General features: G+C 41.9%; 1 protein-coding gene across 4 annotated transcripts in view; it reads left to right on the top strand.

Moving 5' to 3' along the window:
- TBC1D5 (TBC1 domain family member 5) overlaps positions 1–15,937 on the top strand; it is a 354,766-nt gene that overhangs the window by 242,440 nt on the left and 96,389 nt on the right. The window lies entirely within an intron of this gene.

Below are 15,937 nucleotides of genomic sequence, written 5' to 3'. Positions count from 1 at the left end.
CCATTTCTTTTACTTTTTAAATACTGGAAATGTAAGAGATAAAGCGGAAGGGATGATTAGAAGAAAATGCTACGCACCTACCATTGCATGCATATATTTGTCATGTTGTATTTTCTTACACTCATAATGTACTGCATTCTTCTGAGAGCTGCTTCACATATTGAAAGGAAGTTGTGAGAGAAGACACACAGGTCATTTTTGCTGCCAATATAAAGTGATATTTGTGGATTCTCCCCTATAATGAGATTTCTGGATGTGTTCATGGATTTATCCACCTGGATGATTCATGGATCCCACTGCTGACATTACAGTTGATACAGGGAAAACAGAGTCTCTCATAATTCTGTTTCTTCATATGAACCAGCACATTGGAGCTGGTAGAGACAGAGCTGCAAACCTGGACTTCTATCCCATGAACTCACTTGGTTAATCTCTCCATTGCTGTGAATTTACTAGGTGGGCTTAGGCAAACTGCTCCCTCTTGGCCTCAGCTCCCCTGAGAAATTAATACTTACCTTCCAGGGTTGTTTGTTATGACAACGTCAAAATAATACATGTGAAGCCCTTTGAACATTTGAAAGCACTACACAAATTCCGTGTTATGATTTTGATTTATGGAAAATTTTTAAGTGGTCAATAGGGGTTTGTGTCAGTTTCACGACCCAACAAAAATTGAGTCACAATCCACTGGTGGGTCCCACACCCACAGTTTGGGAACCACTGTTCTAGAAACTAGTCACTAAACAAAAAGTCCTTTTTGTATACGCATGTAGTTTGTTTTAAGTATTTATATACTGCCTTTCTCAGTAAACGTTTCAGATAAATGGAGGGCATATATTGATCTTAAGCTTGTGAAACATTTTCAGGATGTCTTTCAGTTACTATTTGTTAGCTTTCTATATACCTATATCTATATCAGTTGGTAAGATATAAGGAAAGTATTCTAACATAAGCCAGCTGTGTTCTTTTGAAGCATACAAATTCACCTTGCTTATTGCCTATCTGCTGGCAAAGGAGTCCAGATGGCTGCATTAACTATTAGATAGTGTTCATATTCAAAATTTTGCAAATAAAGCACCTTAAAAATATAAATGAACATAGATTGCATCCCTCATGTGTGGTTAGTGGTTAGAAATGTTCGTCTTGTTTTATATAAAATAATGTATTTTTCTCACAAATATTAGAGCTTCTTGTAAAAATATTATATTGATAATGCTATGAACACTATACACCAGCTTCTCTGTATGGAGACAATTTGGTAGGAAGAAGGCACAGAATGGCAAAATAACAATCTATGAGCAACGTGGCTGGCAATGTTGAATAAGACATTGCAGGCATTAGAATCTTCCTGATTCTGACTTTCATGAAATCGTGTACAAGGAGCAACCAAATATTGCTTTGAAAAACATAAGTAGAGTTATTGAGATGGTGCTGCAGTGGACTCTATTTGCATAGAGTACTAAATGCGTCAAATGAACATGATTATTGGCAAATTGTTACTGTATGATAAAATAAATCATTGTCACCTTGACTTGCCACCTTGATTTGCATATAATGTCAAATCATGGTTCAGCACTGCCTGATTTAGATTTCCTTCTCCCCTTCCACCATACAATTCCTTCTGCCCCTCTCTCCCTGCATTGCCATTACATCCAGACCAGAAAACTATGGTCTCTGCTTGCCTGGCAAAATGCGAAAGTAAACCACATTTGATTATAGAATAGTCATGTTGCTGCGGGCTCTAGGGCAAATACTTGCACTTGGGATTCCATGGTGTCCCCCTATCACACCCTAATGGTGCGTTGGGTGCTACCACTATTACAAGTACTAGGGATTCAAAGATTGGCCTGACCAGACTGCCATGGGGACTGACACCACCTGGGGATGGTATCATCCCTGTCACTTTTTGATAACCGACTGTTAAATATAGATATGCATATTTCTTTTTTGGGAGGAAGAAGGCCACATGTGAAGTAGGGCAGAGGGAATCTCATAGAGATTGCAGACTGTAAATATTAAGATGGATATAGGAAGATGGCACTGAGCAGTCGGTCAGCTGGTTGTCATCTGTCTATAGTGTGCACTAGGCCTGTAAGCCACTAGTTAACAACCAGTTACACAGAGAGAAAATTAAGAAAGTAAAAAAAAAAGAGAGAGAGAGAGAATGGTTACTGAAATGATTTTTTCCAGTTGGAACTTCATTTGCATATTGGTACAAATTTCTCAGCTGATGACCATTTTAACAAAACTTTATTTTGACTCTTGGAACAGTTTACCAGTAATCCTGGCAAAGGAGAAGTATATCATGGAGATATGGTGACATATGCTGTATCTGTTTTAGTGGCATTAGTAATAAGGAAAATTGCCTAGGTCTTTTCCGTTTTTCTAACATACAAATTTATAAAGTGTCAAAATATACATCTTATATAATGTCAGTGTACAATATTTTTGTACCTCAAGTGTTTTTCTTTTCTTTTCCTAACAAAGATTTCCATTAGTGCAGTGTTCCTCAAACTATGAGTTGGGACCCACTAGGTGGGCCACAGGCCAATTTCAGGTGGGTCCCCATTCATTTCAATATTTTTTTTTAAATATATTAGACTTGATACTACCATGGTATGTGACTGCATTTGGGGAAATGTTACAGATCTGTACTTTGAACAGGTGACTATATTGATGCTTTTAACAGTGGGACTTACTCCTGGGTAAGTGTGGGTAGGATTGCAGCCTAGGATTGTTAAAAATGTTCCTGCTTGATGATGTCACTTCTGATCATGACATCATTTCCGGTGGGTCCTGACACATTCTCATTCTAAAAAGTGGGTCCCGGTGCTAACTGTTTGAGAACCACTGCATTAGTGAGTAGGTTGAGTTCTTGTTTTCTTAATATTGTTTCAGCGGAATCTATGCATGATTATCAGATGTAAGTCCTGATGTGTTCAGTGGGGCTTACACCGAGGAAAGTGTGTATAAGATTGCAGCATTTTTGAGGAAGGCTAGCCATGTTTGGTTCAGCATAAGAAAAGAATTTTGCTAATCAACTAGGACATGTTCTCCAAAAAGTTAGAAGAAGATAGTGTTTAGTATTTCTATATTTTATTTCAGTGACAGAGGAAGTTGTGGATAGGATGTAGAAATAGAATAACAACATTTTCTTAGCATTGGAAAGAACCCAGATCCAGTTAACATTTGTCTACCCAACCTGATATCCAAACCCTCCATAAACCTTTTTTGGTTGTTTGCACTCCATGAAGGGCCAAAGTGTGGAAAGGACTTATCTGGAGAAAGAAGCACTGGAGGTTCTTAGAATACAAACATTGTTGGCTTTATTTTTCACACATTCAAGCAAGCAAAATATCAGACATGTGCACATTGACACTTCTTTGGGCCACCAGCTGCAGTCTTCTTCTGAGCAGTCTTTTAATGCTTCCTTCTCCTGCGTCAAGATTCTAGGCTAAAGACACCAAACTGGAACATGCAGCCCAAGGGACTACAATAATAGCGAACAAGGTAACCTTGAGAGCTGAGTAATCTACCTCACCTTGCCCCAAGGACTGCCACCTGTCCTGTATTTATTTAAAATAAATATTCCACCTTCGTATTGGGAAGTACCCAAGATGTCTTATGGTATTTCTTCCCCTATAAATTAATAGAACACAACCATAGGGGATGGGGAAGAAAAACTCTGGCAGTTTCAACATGCACCTTCATTCAGTGAGGTTAAATTTGACCAAATGGCTTTGTTACCCTGGCGGGAGCTATTGATACTGTCCACTTTGCATTGTCATGTTGTCCCATTAATGACACACAGAGATCACAGTCCTAAGTTTGAGAGCATAACAGAAATCCTATCAGTTCAATCCCCTCCCTGTCAAAGTGACAAAATAGTTAATAAATGCAGTAGGTTTAAGATGAATGTAGAGTGAGCCCATCTTTTGTGTAGCCTCTACCCATTTAGGCTGGATTTAAATTAACAATGTTGACAGATGTGTCTCTCCTTATAAAGCCCATATGGTCTGAAGATTGCTTTTGTTGTTGTTACAATATAGAATGATGAAAATAATAGTATTCCGCAAAGGATATATTAAGGGGGGGGAGCAGACACCTGTTTGCCCTAAAGCCCAGCCTTCCTTTCACTAGTCATATGCAGCCTACACTTAGGCACATGCAGACAAATGAGAGAGTGACCTATGTCAGTGACCCTCTTGGTCCTGCAGCATTTGATTTGATGTGCACTTGTATGGAAGTTCCACTTCTCCGCTGCTGATGATTAGTGCAAACATATGTATTCCTGCAGATGAATCCTAAGGAGACTGAAGCAAGATGGTTGATTAGAAAAGCAGGTTAGCCCAGTATTTGGGCATCATGCACAGGTCCATGGCTTTTATATATGTCAGTAGCTAAGGTGTTGTGAAGAATTGCCATGGATTTAGCCAGCCACTTTTTTTTTTTAAATAGCAGGTAGAGTAGTTAAAAAGCGGTATATAAATACTGTTAATAATAATAATGAGGAGGAGGAGGAGGAGGAGGAGGATAAAGCTTGATGTAAGTGCAACAGTCTCTTGTTATAGGCTATAGCCCATTTTCCTTTCACAGCAAGATCTGAAGTGGCTAACAAAAATAGATAACAAATACACATAAAAACCAACCAAACACAATGAAACAAATACACATAAAAACCAACCAAAACCAACCAAACACATCCAAGGGAACCATGGGCAGAAGGGCCAAGTGAATTAATGCTGGTCTGTGAACTCTTGCTCAAGCTCCATTGGGAGAATTCTCAAACTGCAGTGCTGCAGCACATCAGGGATTGCTTTGCAGTTCAGAATGCGCAGTGAATAAAGTATATGCTGCAGCAGAAGAACTCTGGATTTATTGTCACTCTTCTCATGCTGTGCTTTTTGACTAAGTCAGAAGCAGCATTTCTGTGAGTGGAAGAGGCTTTCCCCAGTGCAAGGACACTTTAGAGCTAAGGGGAAAAAATCCTGTCATAAAACAATAACAAAAACAGAAGATAAAACCATAGCAGGTTCAAATTATCCCTCCTTGAACATTTCCAACAAACATGTTGGAAGATCACGTGGACAAGGTAAGCATTCAAGAAAGAGTGTTCTAAACCCTTATTGCAGTGGTTGGAAAGCCCCTGTGTTATATCAGGTATGGAGATAAGAGGAGGTGAATGTAGAGAGAGAGAGTTGGCTAATTAATGGATTATATCCTGATAAAGTCCCATCGTAATCAGTGAGATCGGTTGGTTGTGACTAACATGAGTCACATTCATTTCAGTGGTGCCTAGTAAGGATTCACTTTCTCTGGATATAACCTGATAGTGAGGAGGTGGCCCAAATTATAGCAATATTGCTTGAAACCATATGCTGTTTTCTGTTTATAAAAGAGTCTTATGTATAAGCTTGATTCATCTGACTGTAAAATGTCATATTTCCAAACAAGAAACTTCCCATTAATTTAAAAAATTAAAAGCTCAATCACCTTAGATCTACCTCAGTGTGTCTGAAGCCCAAATTCTAACCAGCTTTCCCACACTGACATAGCTGTGCCAGTGGGGCATGTGCTACATCCTGCAGTTGGGTGGCAGTCACTGAGGCTTCCTCCAGATAATGAAATATTTGTTGCCTTACCTCAGTGCTGGAAAGTTGGTTAGGATTGCACCCTGAGTCATGTTTTCCTTGGTACTGACTGTTGAACCTTTTAGCAGGTAGGTCGCTCTCGCCAGAGGAGCTTCTGTGGCAGCCGACTGTTTCTGTGGTACAAAAGATTAAAGGAATAATGAAATGCTTTCCTCACTGCTGTCTGTGTGCTTCAAGCCTACCAGCTGTTTCTGGTAGGGCTTTTAGAGTCAAGAACCATCAGCCTAAGAGGGAAACGGGGACTCAGATGGCTGCTTCCCCCCACCTCAGGTTTCTATTTTTTCCCCAGGAGGAAAAGAGTGCTGATCCTACTGGGAAAACTGGAATGAGGTGACTTGCCTGATTCCACAAATACTGGAGCAAGCAGACATATATTTCCTCCATACTGGTACAAAAGCTGCCTTTGGCACCATGCAAAGCCAAACCACATTGCAGGCAGCGGAGAAAAGACTGTGGCAATGTTCTGTGAATTTTCTTTTCTTTTTGTTCTATGTCACTGATAGGGAACACTGCATTTACGGCAGAGATGTAAGAAGTAAGGAGAAAGGATCGGAAGTTCCCAAGAATCGGGCTCTGCCCAACATCCCAGGCTTAAGGACTGTTAAACTACAACAGTGCACTTCAGTTGAAGCTGGTCCATAAATGTATAGTGCCAGTTAACATCCACAGTGTGAAAGATAACCTCTTAGTAGCAAAAGCATGACAAGCAAAAAGCCATTTATCCAAATAATCTGCTTGTGTCAGTGGCTAGCCAGCTGCTCTTGAAAGCTTATGGGCAAGTCGTTCTCCATTGGAGGAAGGTGGCATTCTTCATTCATAGGTTATGCTCTCACATCGCCAGGAGGCAGGGTCTATCAGATCACCACCTCCGCGCGGAGGACTCACAATTCCCAGACCAGCCCTGCCTCTCTGGTGAATGATCTCAGGTCGAGCTGCTCCTGTTTTTAGGCAAGTCATTTGGAGAGACTTCAGGTATCCACAGATCAGGTCCGCTGGCCCCCCCACCCCCTCCAGAGGTTTTTTCTTCATAAAGAAATCAGCAAGTGAGACCTCTTCCTCCCTCCTTCCCCGTAGGGCCCTTCATGGGACAGGGGAAGTTGGTGAGAACTTAACAGTTAACAATCCTTCCCTGGTTTTCCCAGAGTTTACTTCCCCGAGTAAACTCCTTCTTGGCCTGGAGAGTTAATTCAGCTGCCATAGTTAATTGCCATTAAAGAAATCCAAGCAATGACAATACCTTCTCAAAAGATTTATGTTAATACAGTGTTGCTTCTCCGACTGTTATAACTTATCCCAAAGAAGCAATAATATGTATTCTCAATTCTATCAGGTATGTTTCCTTGCTCTTCTTTTTATATGTGTCAGATGAAAAGGAGTAGTGTAATTGATATTCTTGATCCACTTTAGCTTAAATAGAGCTTTAGACTTTGTTCAATAATTTGCTATCCTGTGTATGTGGTGTCAGAAGAGACTGGTATATAAGTAGGATGAAAGATTGGTTGAGAAATGGAAAGTAGCTATTTGAGTTCTATTCTCTTGTCACTTAATTATGTGCTGAGATGTTAATGAGTAGAACTGAGTAGCTGTGAGGTTAGAATACAGATTTGTCATGTTACTCCTAGATGCTAGTGCTATGCTTCCAATCTCAAGTGCCGGGAGTAACAGATAATCAAGGTAGATACATTGCAAGGAAATGCTGATATCACCTGGAAAAAAAAGTGCTGGGGGGAAAAATGGCTGCCAGCTGAAAAATTTTAAGCCCTGGAAATTAAAGGATACATCTGAGCTGCGTAAAGAACTTCGTGCCTTATGAGTTTGTTTAATGAATATTTGAGGAATATATTCAGAAGTGCTTTGAACTATGGTTTTGCTGCAGTCTGAATTACTGGGGAAAAAAATTTCAGAAGCTTCCTTGGTAATCAAACAGTAGTGGTGATCAGGAGAATGGACCGTGCCACTAGGCTACTCAGGACTAATTACTGGTATTAAAAGCAAAAGAAAGAGTGAATATTATTAAACAGCAACATAGAGGTAATATGAGGTTTCTGGACTATACTGTATTGTACAAAAAGGCAAATTAAAAAATACCACTTTAATCCAGTTATAATGGCATTGTTTCTGGTTTGAAAAGCCCTCTCTAAGCCCTGAATAGTTTGTGCTATTTTGAAAGCAGAAAAACAAACTGACTTGGTTGAATCTAAACTTTAATATATGTTAAAATTGGTATAAGTTGTTTGCCATATAGTAACTCTTTCTTTTAGGAGCCTTTTGCCTTTTAAAGCACAGAGAAGATGCTATATTTGAGTATTATGCAAAAGAACAGGATGCAAGACAGAACATCTCTTCTACACTTCTTAAAGTCTTAATGTAATGAAGCAAACTACAACAGGATCTAATGGTTTGGCCCTCAAACTAAAAGAGGAATTAGCTCTTGCAACTGCTCACCTTTGATACTGCAAAAACATATTATTGTTTGGATATTTATTGTAACCTAGGATTGGCTAAATGATTTCTAATGTGGCTATTCATCTAGGAATCAACATGCAATATCTTTGAATTGGGGAAGTTTAAAATTAATTGGAAAGAGGCTGCTGCCTGTGACGGTACCATACAAAAACCCTAAGGTTATTTGTGTCCAAGGCAATGGTTCTCAGACTGGTGGGTCACGACCCATCAGTTCGTGTAAAACTTTCCCCATCCCTTTAAGGGGAAGGGGAAGGCAGCAGCGCAATCCCCAGGACTGCATTGCTAAGGGGGACAAGGGGGGTGCTTTTACTTACTTTGTGCTTCTGCAATCAGCAGGAGATGCAGGGAGCCCTGCGCAGCCCTCCACAGGGCTCGCCAAGTGTTAGAATGTTGAGAAACAGCAGTGGTTTGTGTGCACTGTTTCTCAGCATTCTGACACTCGAGGAGCCCTGTGGAGGGCTGCACAGGGCTCCCCACACCCCCTGCTGCTTGCAGAAGCCTACAATAAGTTTAAGCACCCCCGCTCGCCCCCCCTTAGCAATGCAATCCTGGGGATTGGTTGCTGCTCTTGCCCCTTCCCCACAAAGACTTACTTAGGGAGTAAGTCCCTAAACTTACTCCCTAAACTTTAGGGAGTACGCTCCCTAAAAGCTTAAGAACCTCTGGTCTAAGGAGTGCAACATTCTCATGTGTGAATTAACAGGACTAGAAAAACTACAGATATAGACAAACAAATTCCATTTCCTGGTTTTTGATTTCCAGTCTGAAGGAAGGTGAAGATTGATGGAGGACACGAGACAGCCCAAGACCTCTCAGTGTCTGAGACCCAAATGCTGCCTTCCCAGACTCTCTAGCCCAGGGGTCCCCAACCCCTAGGCCACAGACTGGTACCAGTCCATGGCCTGTTAGGAACCAGGCCACACAGCAGGAAGTGAATGGTAGGTGAGCAAGTGAAAATGACCCCAGCTTACCCCCAGGACCAGCCTCAGCAAAGGAGATGCAGTGGGAGGAGGGCAAGAGAACACAGGGGGCGGCTGTTGGGGAGCAAGCATCCAACCTCCCTGCACCTTGCCCAAGGCCTGGAGAACCCCAGGGTCATCTGGGCAGTCTCCAACTGATGATGCCAGAAGCAGGCAACCTGGTGCTGGGCGTAGACATGTGGCTCCTAGCTGCTCCCACCAGGGACCTGCCATTTGCAGGCAACACAAGGTAGGAAGACTCCCCAATGCTACAGAAGGCACACCCCAGAGCAGGCAAGGAGGGTGCGGGCTGGCTGGAGGAAGACAGGCTGTGAGGGAAGGCACAACTAACCGCCAGGTAAAGAAGCTGGGGCCCCTTTATGACCTCTCCAGAGAGGAAGGGATGGGGCTGAGGGAGGCTGACCAGTCCATAAAGCCCAGTGGAAGCCAGTGATGAGCAGGCAATATGGTAAGGCAGGAGACTGTGAAGCTAAAAGCCACTGCCTGGGGCCCATCTCAGGGCCCTAACCCCCAGAGGGATGAAAGCGGGGTGAGGTAACCCCCTTCCTGCAGAGCCTAGTCTGAGGCTCCCTGGTAGCCTCAGCCCGCCAAGGTCTCCCTGGAGAGGACTCAGGAAGTCCCCTTCTTCCCAGCCATTAGCAGGAGCAGGCGCCCAACGATTCCCCATCCCCCTGGTCTGTGGAAAAATTGTCTTCCATGAAACCTGTCCTAGTGCCAAAAAGGTTGGGGACCACTGCTCTAGCCCACCCACATTCCACTCTCTAATCATCCACATTTCCATTTCCCCTTCACCTCCAACTTCTTTTTCCAGGCCAAGGAGTGGAAGGGGAGAAGGAGCAGTGGATAAGAGAGGGTAGATGAAGGTGAAATTTATCATTACCCCCGCAAAACTGCTGCATGAGCTGGTCCACTCAGTTGTCCTCATGGGTGGGACAGCCTTGATCACAGGACCTGTCTTTGAACACAAAAAGATCCATATTCACATGTTTTTCTGAATACTCTTGCAGACTAGAACAGAAATGTACCCCTATCCTAATGCATGTACAGCGAAATATCTGAAAGAACCTACGCACATGAGAACTATCTATGATCACAGACTCTTGTAAAGGCAAAATCAGCAATTAGAAAAGTCGTAACCAACACACAAACAGTGTTTTTGTTTGTGAACTTGTTTCAGACATTCCAATGAAATCACCTCGGGATTAGTGGGTGACTGACCATTCGGGCACAGTCTCTTTCCTGACTTTACACATGTTCAGACAAACTGTGTTACAGATATTCTGATAAATGGGTGTGTTCTGCAAACTGTAAGAATAATTTGAATTCTTGGAAAATGAAGAAAATAATCACATATAATAGCCAAGTTGATATTATTCCGTTCTTGCAAATGTGAATGAATACATGCAAAAGGAAGTGAAACAATTTAACCAAAATAATATGGTGCAACAACTTTAGAACTCTGAAAGAGAAGAAAAGTGTTTCAGCATTCAGGTCTAGAATAAAGAATAGCATCATCCAAAGTGCCATTGCATGGATAGATTGGTTGCTCCTTTTCATCCATGAATTCCTCCTATACACATGATTTCATGGAGAAACTTCCACCTGAACTAGGCTGTATGGACACACTTTTTTCAGCCCCTTAATGAAAATGGCCACTGGGCACAGCACAGTATAGCATACAGTCCGACTATTCTGCACAATCTCATAAATAGAGGGGATCAGGTTGTCCCAAAATATTCCCTAGAAATCAGTGAAAGTTTGCACCATGGGCTCCTACAGAGGTAGATTTGAATCCACAGTTATTTATATAGTCAAGAAACATTTCCTAAATGTAAGTTTTATTAGTATTTCCCAGGAGAAATACTGCAAGCTTGTCATTTGCTTCATTTAAGAATAAGCTTGGCAAAACAGTGAAATGTACACTAGAGTGAGTTTCCATTTAGGATGTGAATGAGGTAGAAAATGAGTGTTAATCAAGAATAGGAATTATATAAATGCCTTTAATCTTATTTAAAGTTGCTTTTATAGAATAAATAGTTAAGATAATATTTTAAGGTTATAAAATAAGAAATGTATTCCAGTCCTTTTATAGAACTAGGAATGGAGATCTATACGATTGTCGTCAGTTCATTTTTTGCACCATGTATTGTTAGGTTTTGAATAATCACGCGTCAGTGTAAACAAAGAGCATATGTAATGGAAAAAACCCTGCTCTGAAAGCAGTATCGTAAATTGTGCTACCATTTAGAATGGGTGAGTCACACAATGCTTTTCATTAATCTTGTGAAGAAAAAAAAACCCTTTTCCACATCTGTCAGAATGATAGAAACTTTAATGAGAAGCCTGCTTTAGTTAAAGTGAGAGCTAAAGTATTTAAATCTGCAGTATCTGCTCTGTGTTAGAGCAAGACTTTCTGACGGCAGAGCAAGAAGTGCACAAAACAGAAAACCTGGCCAATTACTCCGAGTACCAGCCACTTTCATTTTGCTGAAAATAGAAAAACTCCAAAAGGACAACTATGGGGGAAGAATGTGTATGTGTATAGCCCCATGGAATCTGATTTGTCAAATCAGTTGGCAAATTTAAGTCCAGTTATATGGTTAGGCAAGCCTTTGTCTGCCTTTTAGTTTTAAGTTATGACCTGATTCTAAGTCAGCTCCCGCCGGTGTAACAAGCACACTCGAGGTCGCAAATGTACCGTAATGCACATTGTGACTGCATAGAGGCCAGTGCTGTTAGCAGAGAGGCCTCTGCTGGCACTGGAACTTCACCTGCCAACTGGGTTAGGTGAACCGCCAGGTGGCAGGGAGGCTGGAGAGGGTGGAATGGGCAGGGAGGGGTGTAAGTGGGTGGGAGAGGGTGGTCTGGGGCGGTTCAGGCCTGGGGAATGTAGGTGGCAGCAGAGGCTGCCACCACATCCTATCCAATCTCCTGCACCTCAAAGCCTTACACAAATTATGTGCCAGCGATTGAGCTGGCACTAATCCAAGAGAATTCACAGAGGCTGTGGCACCTGAGAACACATATTTCCTTACCTCAAGAAGACCTCTGGCTGCATTCCTGGCCCCGTGGGATACAGTAATGGCCGTTTTGGCACTGCTGTCATGCGGGTGGGCGCGATGAGGGTAGGACTGTAAATTTGAGTTAATCTGGGGTTAATTGGGGATCTCTCCACATTTGATAGGCACCTTGTGTTGACTGATGATGACTCAAGTTGGAAGTATGTGGGGAGGTGTAATAAATTGAAAACACGAACCCATCACTATCAAATTCCCCTAAAGTAGACATATGTGCCTCATGACAGAAGTGAGATGAACAGTAACAATCAAATGTGTTTCATACCACTGAAAGGAAAGAGAACAATCCCACTTTTTAAAATTACCTATCAGAAGAATTTATACTCATGTCTCCTTGCGAGCCAAATACAGATATCTCAAGAACATTGAAGGAACTTGCAGTGCTAGTACTAGATTACTAGGACAGGGCCCTGCACCAGACCCTCCCCATGGTGCATTGTGTGCAACTGCTACCCTCAGTACAAAGAGTTCATGGATTGGTTTGATTTGGTGGATCCTCTGACAGGTGTGGATCCTATCTGGTACCACCCCTACATAATCATTGGACATCCCAGCTACAGCATGTTGAATGTAGTTTAAAGTGATTTTGAGAACTGTCTAAAATCTGCCAACACTAGCTATAGCTATGTATGTAGACTCTCCTATGAGTTTTTAATAATATACAACACAGTCAAATGTCACAGGAGTAGGGTCAGAAAACATAATGCCTGTTTTCAGTGCTGTGTTAGCAAGCTTTGGCTATTCACTTGCTAATCTGCTAATTTGCTAATCTGCTGGGTCATAATAAACATGCATTGTAGTGACTTCAGTTGAGGATTACTGGGATCATCATTGTGGTGGTCTTCTCATGCGACAAGCAAATATGAATCATATTCTAAACATCTGAGGTACGTTTTTATATACCTTTTGTGCCTATGGTAAGTTTCTGAATGGTGTCTCAGAAATGTGATTTTCAGACTTGCTTGTGACATCACCAAGCAGCTGTGTTGCATTATACTTAAAATAGCATTAAACCTTTACATTTTAAATGAATATTTTTCTTTGCAGTGATCTAGAATGCATAATAAGCATCTGTGGGCTGTGCAATTAATGTCACTTGTGAGGAAGGACCTTCATGACACACCAGGGCTTCAGTACTCTTAAATTATGATTTCTTTACTGCACTCATGGGATAAATTCTGTATCCCCCAGATGCTTATTATGCATCTTCTATGTCCCTTAATTCCTATTAGCTGGATTAGCAGTTGTGATGTTGAGGTTTATGGTAATTTAACTGGAATTGTTCTCACAGATCAATAAATAAACTTTACAAAACTTAACCATCTGTATTATCTTTCAACTTTGATGCATACAATGTGCCTCTTAATTTAATACTTAGTAAGAAAATATTTACTTATATGTGCTTGAGACAGACTATGAAAAATATGCAATTCATCAGTATAACGTTTTGAAATGTAATGACAATGTTGGTCATGTATTATAACAAAATGATTGCTGTTCTTGCACCTCATAGGAAGCAGAGTTCCCTGAAATCTCCTTGGTTGTTCCACAGAAGTCTTAGGCTGCAATCCTATACACGCTTACCTGGGAGTAAGTCCTACTGAATTCAGTGAGGCTTGTCTTTAAGTAGACTTGCAGAGGCTTATACTGCTTCTAGCTTATGCATTGTGTATCCAAAGGGTCGGCCCATCCATGAGGCCAACCCTCATTTTTTGCTTCCTAAAAAGAAAAAAAGAAGACGGAATGGAAGAGGAAATGTGAAGAAAAGGAGAATGATCAGCTAGAGCATCTCCCATGCTCTAGTCTATCATCCTTCTCCATTTCTACTCTTCTGCTCCTGCACATAGTAGTCAGTGGTGTATGTTTCTCTGGAAATATAAGGGAATGTATCACAATTCCATCCATCTGATTATTTTGAGACGAATCAGTGGCACTCTTAAGCAGGAATTGAACCAGCTGGCAAAAAAGATGCCACAACTAGGTATGCCATGTTCCAGTTGTCCAGCGCCATGTCCTAATTTGCATAATATACCAATCAGAAGCATTAATTGTTGCATTGTCTAGCACAGGAGTGTCAAACTCATTTCACACAAAGGGCTGAATAGCATTCATGATGCCTGCTGAGGGCTGAAAGTGATGTCATTAGGCAGAAGGTGATGTCATTAGTTCATGACCAAAAATAAGCACTTTTTCTTACTTGGGAACTCATTAGCTGCAAATGACAGAAGAGAAAATATTCATATCTTGATCAAGATATGGGAGAGCTCAATTTTCAAGTGGGCTGCCCTTTCAGTTGTAACACCTCAGCAGTGCTCAGCAGATGAGAGCCTAAGGGCCAGATAAAAAGATTCTGCAGACCGCATACGGCCCCCGGGCCTTACGTTTGACACCCCTGGTCTAGCAGTTGCTTTGCACCTGGTAACTGTCTGAGGAATTGGGAAGAATCAAAGGAAACATTTTTTTACCTGGCAATTTGCTCATGGCAAGATTTTGTATTTGCAAGAGTAGTGCTGGGAAAAAGATACAGTGAGCTAGTGTGTTCTGCTCTCTCTGATTCTCTTGTATTATACAGGACATTGTTGTGTTCAATTAATGTACAAGTTTCAAGTTGCTGTATAGGAATTACTTGTTTGTCTCCCAAGTCTTAAACTCAATAGATCGATGCTTTAAGAAAAAAATATATATATATATATTAATAATAATAATGATAACTTTATTTTTACCCCGCTTTTCTCCCCGAAGGGACTCAAGGTGGTTTACAACAGGTTAAAACAGATTAAAAACATAATTTAAAACAAATAAAAACATATTAACACATATCATAAAAACAGCAGTCAGACAAAAAATAGTTAGGTAAAAAAGAGCATAGAGCAGCAGCAAATCATAAGAATCAGGCCTGTAAAAAATATTAAAAGATGTTAAAGAGATGTTAAAAAAGGCCGAGAACTCAGAAGGCTTGTTTAAACAGAAGGGTCTTCAGGCCTCGCTGAAAAGTCTCAAGAGAGGGAGCCATTCTTAAGTCAAGGGGAAGGGAGTTCCATAGCATTGGTGCCACTACTGAGAAGGCCCTATTTCTTACCACCACCCCACATACCTCCCTAGGCGGCGGCACTTGCAAAAAGGCCTTCTCTGATGACCTAAGAGGATGAGCCGGATTGTACGGGAGTAGGCGATCTCTAAGATACCCTGGCCCAGAGCAGTATAGGGCTTTAAAGGTCAAAACCAGCACCTTGAATTGGACCCGAAAACGAATGGGCAGCCAGTGCAGCCGCTGGAGAAGCGGACTGACAGAGTCAAACCGCCTACCTCCAGTAACCAAACGGGCCGCCGCATTCTGCACTAGTTGCAGTTTCCGAACCGTCTTCAAGGGCAGCCCCACATAGAGCGCATTACAGTAATCTAACCTCAACATCACCGAAGCATGGATCACCGTGGCCAGGTCTGCACAATCCAAGTACAGCCGCAGCTGGTGCACCAGTTAAAGCTGAGCTAAGGCCCCTCTAGCCACAGCCACCACCTGGGAATCCAGGAACAGCTGCGAGTCCAGGTGGACCCCCAAGCTGCAGACCAGCTCCTTCAGGGAGAGTGCAACCCAATAGTCCAGCACCTGCATCGAGGATTTCCGAACCAGGAGACCCTCTGTCTTATCCGAATTTAATTTCAGCTTGTTAACCCCCATCCAGATCCTCACTGCCTCCAGACAGTGCTCCAGGCCCTCAACCGCCACCCTGGAGTCTGGAGGAAAGGAGAGATAGAGCTGGGT

Source organism: Tiliqua scincoides, chromosome 5, assembly GCF_035046505.1.
Source record: "Tiliqua scincoides isolate rTilSci1 chromosome 5, rTilSci1.hap2, whole genome shotgun sequence".
Taxonomy (NCBI): domain Eukaryota; kingdom Metazoa; phylum Chordata; class Lepidosauria; order Squamata; family Scincidae; genus Tiliqua; species Tiliqua scincoides.
The sequence above is the reverse complement of the archived record's forward strand: the minus strand, read 5'-3'. Positions and strand labels throughout refer to the sequence as shown.